The sequence below is a fragment of the Lineus longissimus genome, chromosome 12, assembly GCF_910592395.1.
Source record: "Lineus longissimus chromosome 12, tnLinLong1.2, whole genome shotgun sequence".
Lineage (NCBI taxonomy): Eukaryota > Metazoa > Nemertea > Pilidiophora > Heteronemertea > Lineidae > Lineus > Lineus longissimus.
In genome coordinates, this window is record NC_088319.1 from 8,944,905 (window position 1) to 8,955,151 (window position 10,247).

A 10,247-nucleotide genomic window follows, 5' to 3' on the forward strand; every position below is an offset into this window, starting at 1 on the left:
GATATGTCGACCGGGTGTCAAAAATCACTCGCCTAAATTCAATTCAAAGATCGAAAATGACATCCTGAACTTAGTTTCAAATAGCCTACGCAATTATCATTTCGGTGATATATAATGCATGCCTGTAATAATTGATTAATCTACCTAAAACGCGCAATTAAAACGGCGAAAGATCGTGATAAACACTCTGGTGGCGGTCGCACTAAATAACGACCGGTAGGGCCCGGCGTGTGGCGGAGAAAAAAAGGTAGCGCCCGGAGGTTGAAACGGGGATTTTTATGCACTTTTAACTGTATATATATGTTGTTTAGATGTATTTCTAACAGTTCTGTAACTTTTATGACCAAGCTTGCACCCAAAGTTGGTAAAATTGATGCTTGTTTATGGACTGCGCTAGCGACCGGAGAATTCGCCGTCGGCCATTTTGGGACGGTCAACAAATCTCGCCATTTACGTTTGTTTACAATTATTTTGAAAGTCACATTAGGCCTATGACATCGTAGTATGAATTCCACTGCAGTTTCCTTACGCAGCAATGCTCATGTTTTTGGTTGGCAATCCTGTACTGTCTGTACACTGCGCTGTGCAGGCTTAGAGTATAACTCAACAGGCCCTCATGATTCATTTGATGGACACCTTATTTGATAGTACCTCATCATTAAGTCCACTAGATCCTGTTCTGTCACATGTCGTAGACGATAGACAATTTTCAAAATGTAGTAAACCACTCGCTCACGGCTCACATCATGTGGGCACGGTTGGCTGTTGAGTGTTATGGTTCAGTCTGTGAGACTAATTTAAAGAGGTTGCACTTTTATTTTGAATTGGAAAACAACCCCCAGGACTGAATTTTCACTGAGTGATAAGTGTGCCCTTCGAAGGTTAAGTCTCTTTCTGGATTTGCTTCCATAGATGCCTTGTTCAGGATATCATCTGACCGATGCCTGATCAAGCACAGACTGTATCCGGTGGTGTACATTTCCCCGTCTATGTCACCCTTTTTTATTCAGTCAGTGTTAATTTCTCTTCTCTTTTTTTACAGATTAACTGTTGTTGGTTATTGCAAGAGGAGTCGTTGGCACATTTCAAGTCCAGGAAAGCACTTGCTGTTCCCACATTCAGAGTAAGGTGTGCTTACTCGTTTTACTTCTTTCCATTCCTGGAGAGCGTTATCAAATATCTGCCGCAAGGCAACAAATATCTGCCGCAAGGTGCTTCAATATCTGCCGAAAGGCATCAAATATCTGCCGCACCAATAAAGTTCATTTTGTTAACCAACTCTTTATCTTCTTCGTTGCCTCATAATAACGGTACCGACACACACTTGACCCTTGCCTTCACCTATCCATTTCAGCTGAGTGCCAGGCCCTTGGGCCTCTTGTTTAGTATTTTTATAAACGCCCTTTCATTTGTATTGTTTAAGCATAAGGGAGACAAAAAACTGTGATCGCTCCTGAGCTCGGTTAAGAAACAAATTACCATATCTTCCTTATTTCTCAAGATAATCACATGAAATTTGGAATGTGAATAGGATATGGCATGGTGAGGCCATTGCAGTACTCGGAACATAAATCTTATGATTAATTAATTAATTAATTAATTAATTAAAATTAATTAATTAGTTATCATGGTTACCTTAAAAGGCTTTCCTGACCGTACCTGTACCCTCAGAAAGTTAAGCAGAGGAAAACTACAATGTGTAATTTTACACTGGACATTATTATTATGATTCTTAAATTAACTAATTAATTAATTAATATTCAATTAATTAATAATGGACCTCCGATTACCTTTTTTGACGTACCTGAGTACACTGAAAGTATCCCAATTCACGAAATCTTGGAGCAATGTTCAGTCTGCAATTTCAAGGTCGCTATGCAGGAAGTCTGCTGCCAATGCATACATGGACATATTATAGTCGGTGGCATCATCCAAGACTTCAGACTTTGACCAGTAGGCTACATTGTAGTTCTTATTTGCATAGAGTTTGCGAATTAATCCATTAGACACTACAAGACCATTGTCCCCAAACCACACATGGCAAATCCTCTTGCCAACAGCCTTTCCATCTAACAAGTCAGTGAGTCCTTGTTTTGAGCAGTCCAGATCTGGGAATTCTTTCTGAGTGGCATCCAACCCAGACTTTAGAACCTTTTCCAGTTTTTTTCTCTGTGTTTCATTGCGCATCTGTTCTTTCTGCTTTTGTCTTTTAATCAACCCTATTCTGAGCTCCTTCTGGGATTTCCTCCTCCTATCTCTTTGCAGTCTACCATACTTCACAGCCTTCCTCAAGACTTCTTCTCGCCTTTCCTCAGTTAAACCGTCAAGATATGCAGCAGTCTTGTTTTTACAGGCACGCATCCTGGAAGACAGAAAGCACAGTGTGGCATTCGGCGATTTTTGCTGGGTGGCGCTAAACATGCCCATAATCTCTTCAGCGTCAATGTTGTGTGAGCGCGCCGATGCAGTCTGTTCCTTCAGTTTGTCGGTAACGTTCAGGGCGAAGTATTTGATGTATTGATGCTCAAGAACATCAATTACAGCCTGAAGGCAGCTCTTCATCATGGCAGAAGATTCAGGATGTTGTGGCAGAGACCTCAGATTCAACAAAGTGCCATCCACCACAATCTCCACACCAAAGAAATCTGTTGTTGCTCTGAGAATTTTTGCTGGGTCCTGCAACATCTCCCGCAGTGAAACCAACACGTCTTGGACTACCCTGATCCCATCAATATTATTTATTTCCTTTTCAGCCGAGGTATAGAATTTCCTCATCCATTGTCCTGTTAGGTGCTTACCGAGGAGGCCCAACACTTGCAGCTCATGCTTTGCTACCTCATTGGTAAAGTCTTGGTATATACCGGTATACACCTAATGATGTACCACTTCTTAATAGCTCAGTTAAGGCAGAATGGTGTTCAATTAAAACACCAGTAATGTGAAAGAGTACATGTAACCGATTGCCACGATATCGTGGAAGAAGTCCTTTTGGCAGATTATTCTTTCCCAAGAATGTAACAAAACCTCTTGGATCTCCTTTGCCATCTTTATAACGCAGTCTATTCATTTGGTAAACAATATTACCAGCTATGGAATCATTGCCAAATAATTTTCCTTTAGATTCCTCATGTTTTTTGAGAGTTGAACGACATGCTGTAGCGATAGAATCCAGGGGATGCAAGTGGCAGTTTGATTCATCAAATTTCTTTTTCCATACACTGCCCACAATTCTGAGAGCAGCATGATTAGCAGCACACCTGTCTGTCATGGAGTTAGTGATGTTACTGATGAGCTTAGTCCGTGTGTCTGGGAAGTTCTTTCCTTCGTGAAAGTAAATGTCTGTCTCAGCCATGCTGTCTACGGATTTGCATATATGACCAGCGTAGTCATCTGCTGTTCCGCCTGGCAGTTCGTCAATTGCTGCAGCGACACATTCTTTTGAGGTCGTGAAATGGATGCTGTTGATGTGCGTCCCCTCCTGTGTGGTGGCAACAAATCCTATTGTAGCGTCCTTGGTTTCTAAGAGCGTTTCCGCTGCTTGCAGTTCAGCAATAGCTCCCAGTTCTCGAGCCATCAACTCAACAGTAGACCTTTGAGGGACACTCTGGAGTTCGTTGCCAGACCGTGTTTTTCCAATTGCCTCACAAGCACAGGAATGTTGGCAGTTGGCACTTTGTTTACAATGCAGTCAAACACCTTCAGAGGAGTTGAAGATGAGTAAGTTTTGCCATCAGCTTTGGCGTCAATGGATTCACTAGACGTTAACTACTCAATAGACTCCTCCAACAACAATTTCTGATGCTCCAAGTCCTTGATCACGTCATATTTTCTTTAAGTTGCCGTTTTAGTTTTTTGTGCCTAGCTAAATGAGCAGTTTTCATCTTTTTAGCCTTATCCTTTTTACATTTGAGAACTTTGTTATGTGCATGTTTCAACTTTTCCAATTCAAACTTAGTTCTTGCAAGCTCTTGTGCTAAAACATTACCTCTCAACTTCCCCTTAAGATCACTAATTGTTTTGTCCTTTTTTTTCAATTGTATCACACTTCCTTTGAATAGCCTGATTGATAACCCTATTTGGTGTTTTCAAATTCTTTTTCAAGTCCTTGATATCTCCTTGCAATCTTCTTTTCATCTTTGTGCTTGAATCTGCTAGATACTGAAGCCGCTTTTTCATCTTAGCTTTTCGAGGGGTATATTCACCACTCCTGGTCGACACAGTTGCGGTAGGTGGTTCAGTCCTGTTTGTGTACCGAGCTTATTTGAAGTTGCCAACAATTATACCATTATAAAATAATATGTCCGTGATATTGCTCTCAAAGGTTTACTATTTACATATTTACATTTCCCGTGCGAGATTTCTACTCCAATCAAACAAAGATACAAGGGTCAAAAACTACTTCAACAAAAAACTGAGGAAAAACAACTGCCCACTTACACGACCTTGACCTAACAGTCTGTTTTGAATTCGTTTTTCAAACTCGTTCAGGCTATTGTCTTGATTCCCTCGCCAAATACTGGCTCGTCCCCCCCAAATAACATGTACATGTATATAAATTCCCAATGCACCCACAATGTTGTCTATTCTGTTACGAATAACCAACTCAACTGAACCCAGAAGGCGAATAAACAATCAACTTTACTTCTTTATTAGATGTCAACAATTATTATATACTGTTCTGGGGGGTGATTTGGGGAAGAGTCAGCAGCAACGCAGCGGGTGCAGTCCAGACGTAATGGAGTGCAGCCAGGCTGGTGCTGATCTTATTCTAACTTAAACGCAACAAGGAAATGATAATGATAATTAATGGCAAAGTGAATCTGCATTACCTTGGGATATAGGCTAAGGTCTGGATCGAGTTATCTAAGGTACTAAATGTGTTTTAAAGGAACTAAAGAATGAGACGGCCCCTGGCATAAAAGTGACGTGCGGAATCGTTATGAAGTTCCCGACCGTCTGCCAGTTCAAAGACGCCGCTCTTTTTAACACAGGACGTAACGTAAACACAACAGGCACGTGCGCCGCCCAATGACGCGAAAGAAAACGAAGTCACGTGACCTGCCGGCAACTTGGCCGGAATGATAAAAGATGCGAAGCTGAATCACGCATCAAAGTGAGTCTTACAAGGAATCGGAACCAAGGATAACTAAAACATAGACGCGGATGGAATATAAAAATGAAATGGCCTGGGCCATTGTGCTCACCTCATGTGGAGGAAAGATGGATAAAGAGCATGGTATTGTGTCATGTAGTGTCAGGTTTGATGTAGGTCCAAGCAATTACAATTTCCCCAAAATGGCCAATTTACAGTACATTCGACCTCTGTGACCTTGAAAAGTAGGTCAAATCAAAGAAGACCCGGGTGACACATTGAATGGTTGTTAGAATTAGATGTACCTATGATATAAAATTGGTGCCAATCGGGCAAGTCATTACTAGGAATAATGGCATTTTGAAGAATTTAGGATTTGGCCCCCTCCCTGGAGGCCAAACGGCAAATCAGATCGCACCAAACTTCGGTACCTGAGATCACCTGACCAAGGGGTACATGTGTACTTAATTTGTGATCAATAGTCATTGCAGTTAAGAAACGTGCCAGTCTTACGGCCTGACGGCGAATTTATGCCATTTGACATCTGTGACCTTGACAAGAAGGTCAAATTAAAAACCTGTGTGACATATACTGTATGGTGGTTAGATGTACCCATGATATCAAATTGGTGGCAATCGGGCAAGAAGTTAAGGAATAATCACATTTTTAAGGTTTTTGAATTTTGCCCCCTGGTGGTCAAGCGGTGAATCATATTGGACCAAACTTCGGTCCCTGAGATCACCTGACTAAGGGGTAAATGTGTACCAAATTTGGTATCAATAGTCATTGCAGTTTAGAAACGTGCCATCGTTACATCCTAATGGCCAATTTACACCATTTGACATCTGTGACCTTGAAAAGGAGGTCAAATCAAAAACTCGGAGGATATATGATGCACCTTTGCTAGAAGTACCTACCATATTTTTTTCAAAATTTCCCGACTACTATTAAGGGAGATATTGCATATTTTTACTTTTAACGTTTGGCCCCCTGGTGGCCAAACCATGGAACGAATCGGACCGAAACTTGGTCTCCAAGGTGTCATTACATAAGGGTACATGTGTACCAAGTTATAACTCAATAGCTCTAACAGTTACGAAACGTGCCCTGCTAACGGACGACGGACAACGACGACGACGACGGACGACGGACGCCACGGTATGGGATAAGCTCACCTCTGCTAAGAGGTGAGCTAATGAAATGCTACATAATAACATTTACCAGGTTGGTTGTCAACATATAAAACTATAGGAAACAGCGGCCGAAGTGAGAGCATGGAAATCCCGGCAAGATACCATGCCCCAATACACATGGAAAACAGTGTACAATCTACACGTGTCAATACTGGTTTCATTACATTACTCCCCCCTTGATAAAATTTGACGACCTCGTCAACAATATCCATATAATCATAACATTAACCAAACAAGCGAAAACTTTCAACAGTTCAGCTTTAACATTTAAGTCCAGCTTAAAAAATTCTAACTGGTCAGCTTTAAGGAATAAATAGATGGAAAACTCCAAGCACTCTAAATAATCACAGTAAGCTTTTGATATAGCCATCCATAAGTTGCAATGTTATATGTTATAATATTATTAGTATTAGTATATTCCGATAGAGTTGTACAAATTTAAGAAAATTTCCAAATAGCTCTTGATGTAGCCATCCAATATTATATATACAAATTTCAAAAGTTTGAAAGTAGCTCTTGATGCAGCCATCCAATAATACAGGTACAACTCTCAAAGTAAACATTTAGTGTTCATTAACTGGTTTGAGTAAGGACGCTATTTCAGCACTTCCGATCTCCATGTCATCTCTCAATTCCAGTTTCGCCTTCCGCCACTTTCTACATTCCCTGGTTCTCTTCTCTAAGGCCCTCGATAGTCGATCTATTGCTCTCGTCTGATCCTTACATTGCTCAGTGTTCTTATTTATGTTATTGGTCGGGGACCTTATTCACAAAAGGCTCTTAGCGGTTAAGTGTCACTTATGTCTCTCTACGGTCGACCATAATATTTATCGCACTATTCGCAAAGCCTGCGTAACTTTACGCAACATGTGTAAAGTCTTACTTAACTACGTGAGCTCGACAGCATGCGTAAGTCGTGCGGATGTCTTCAATAGTCATCTGATAGCTGAGCTTGCTGTACAAGACATGTGATGCTATGGTGGCCGCGTTTTTCGCACTCGAAGAAGAGAATCGTCCGGCACTACGTCGAGAACGGATCTTTCGTGACCGAATCCATCCATTTGACAAATATGACGATGTGGACTTGCTTAAGCGATATAGGATGCCATGACCCGTGCTGATGCAAGGTGTTGACCTATTGTATGACGATGTCGCACACCCCACGAACCGTTCACACGCTGTCCCCGCCTCATTGCAAGTTCTTAGTGCTATTCGGTATTATGCAACGGGCAGCTTTCAGTTGACGGTGATACCGTGCATCTGAGCCAGCCAACTTTGTCTAGAATTGTAACGCGTGTTACTGACGCGCTAGCTCACAAAGCAAGTATTTTCATAAAGTTTCCATTCGATGAGGCCTCGCTAGATAGGATAAAGGAGGGATTCTACACAGACCGGCACAGGATACCAAATGTTGTAGGCGTGGTAGACGGCAGCTTAGTTTAAATCAAAAGTCCATCTATCAACGAGCCGTCATATGTTTGTCGTAAGGGCTTTCACGCAATCAACATTCAAGGGATCTGTACCAACGACTTGAAGTTCACTAGCATCGTTTCGTCTTGGCCTGGCAGTACGCACGATGCATTCATCTTGTCGAACTGTGAATTAAATCGGAAGCTACAACGAGGAGCTGTAAACGACGGTTTCTTACATGGTGACAAAGCTTATCCATTGCGCCCTTGGCTGTTAACTCCTATTCGTAGACCAGAGACCAACTCCGAACTTAATTACAACCGGCACCATCAAAGAGCACGACAGAGGATTGAAGCAACGTTTGGCAGGTGGAAGACAAGATGGCTTTGCTTGAGTAAGGATGATAAGTTCACCCATCTACATTAATCCTTACCCACAATGTCCACAACGTTAAACTTCAACCACCACTTCAGCTCAGGCTACGCCTGATCTCTGAAAACTGTCAAGGAAAATGATTTGGGCTCAAAACACTTCAGATGCCCATGGACACCATGAACATTTATCTAATTCAAAATTTCATTGCGATCTACCCTAACGGTACTGTCAGCAGCATAAACTGGACGCGGAGAGGCACTTACTTCCTTCACTTCGTTTATTTTCCACCCTCTAAATCAAGACTGACTTGTCCTCACAATAGTTTCAATAGTACAAAGTTTACAATTCATCCGACTATCCGGTATTTATTACGTTTTTCTAACAGACAAATATCCTATGTTTCAGGTGGGGCACTTACTCTAAAACCCGACAAGTGCTGCAAAGTTATTGTTGCGACACCCGTGTTACACAACATATGTGAGGAGCATGGCGTCCCTGTTCCTCCTGACGAACCGGTGAATGATGAAGATGCGCAAAACCTAGACGATGATGAACCATTTGGCGATGAAGACCGAGACGGTCAAAGAAGGAGGGCCGCACTTATCTGTGAACAGTTCTAAACTAAATCAAAGAGAGAAGAAAAATATGAGGTTAGCTTGACAAGCATTTACCATTTTTTACAACAGGCCTACCAGTAATTTTTATCAAATAATCAATTACATGTATACTCGTATTTCAATTGCTATGAAAACATGGTCAGCAATACACTTGTGTTATATTACTTTAAACCGAAAGTTTCAAAGAGACTCTGTTTTTCCACGCTCGATAATGCTGAACCTTTCTTCGATTTGGAGTCATCTTGCAGTGTAAACCGTTCTAGCAGTCGTGCAATCCTTTCAGTTGCTGCTGTCCTTCTAATTTCTAGCTGAAGACGTTCTCGTTCTATTTCCAGGCGTTCTTTTTCCACATCCAGCAAATCATTTCCGCATGAAGATTTCTTTAACGGGGTCTGCTGACGGTTAGGAGTCGGCGTGGATTTAGTTGCAGCCGGTGCACTTTTGCGAGTCTTCGAGGGGCTGGAAAATATATATCTCTTTAATAGACAAATTGTTGTATGTTGCTTTCTTCTAATGGCAATAATCAAGGTCTTCTTAGTGACATGGTTGTTCATTTTGTTCTACTCCATTACCTGAGATCCAATGAGAGCCGCCTATGCCAAATGCCACACTTGACAAAAAAGTTTCTACGTTCAATAAGAAATCAAAATTATAAGAGGCAGCGAAAAATTTTCAACTGAATTCTCAATCACCGATGAAACGGAGTGTTTTTTTTCCACGACGGTCTTATCGGATTTAGGGTGACAATGATAAATATATTACATGTAATTAATCTATGAGAGTTGATGAGTTTTTTAGCAATGAGATTTGGTCATATCTCAAGAATAATGCCTACCTGACGAAGAATCTCGGAGTAGTGTAGTCGAAGGAGAACGTGTCTTTCTGCTGATCACCATGTTTCCGGTCAGTTGGCAGCAAGTTGATGACTTGGGTGGTTTTGGCGGTGACGGACGCGACCTTGCTGACATCTCGGTTCCTCTGCCTTGGAAAAGTGACTTTTTGGCAGTTGCAGGAGTTCGAGCCTGATTGGTCTTGAAGTTAAAGGTTATAGTCGGTGATGTTGGCGGGATCGGCGATCTTGGGCTGTAAGTCGCAGTTGATGTCTTTCTTCTGCCTTTCGACGAAAGTGGTGGCGATCCTTTCCGGTTCCCAAAGCAAACCTCTTCGTCTCGGAGGAAAGTCGGAGAAGATGGTGGGGTCGGATCTGGGGATGCACTTTCAGGAACATCACTCTCGAAAAACCTTGGCGAATGCGGCCAAATTCCATAGGCAACCTGAAAAACCGGACACTTTCAGATGTATGATCGATATTTTTCCCATGCAAAATTCAGTAGGCCTATTCTTTTAATTTGGCTACTCAATGGGAGTGGGTAGCAAAAAGTCCGGGGTGGGAGTGGGTAGGTACCACTTTTGCGAATTTATTTTTCGTTCAATGAAACACGTTTTTCATCAGCTGGCGGCATTTGCGCGCCCGCTAAACCTGCTACTTTGTATCTTGTCAAAGAGGATCCATTGATATTATCTAACAGCAAGGGAATGCCACAACCTAAAGCCATTTAG

The 10,247-nt window shown here is 41.8% G+C and overlaps 1 long non-coding RNA gene across 1 annotated transcript; it reads left to right on the forward strand.

Moving 5' to 3' along the window:
* Nucleotides 1-6,216: 6,216 nt before the first annotated feature.
* Nucleotides 6,217-9,250, forward strand: LOC135497243 (uncharacterized). Its single transcript, XR_010448785.1, has 3 exons — nt 6,217-8,089; nt 8,476-8,720; nt 9,023-9,250. It is a non-coding gene; the product is annotated as an uncharacterized LOC135497243 (long non-coding RNA).
* Nucleotides 9,251-10,247: the final 997 nt, after the last annotated feature.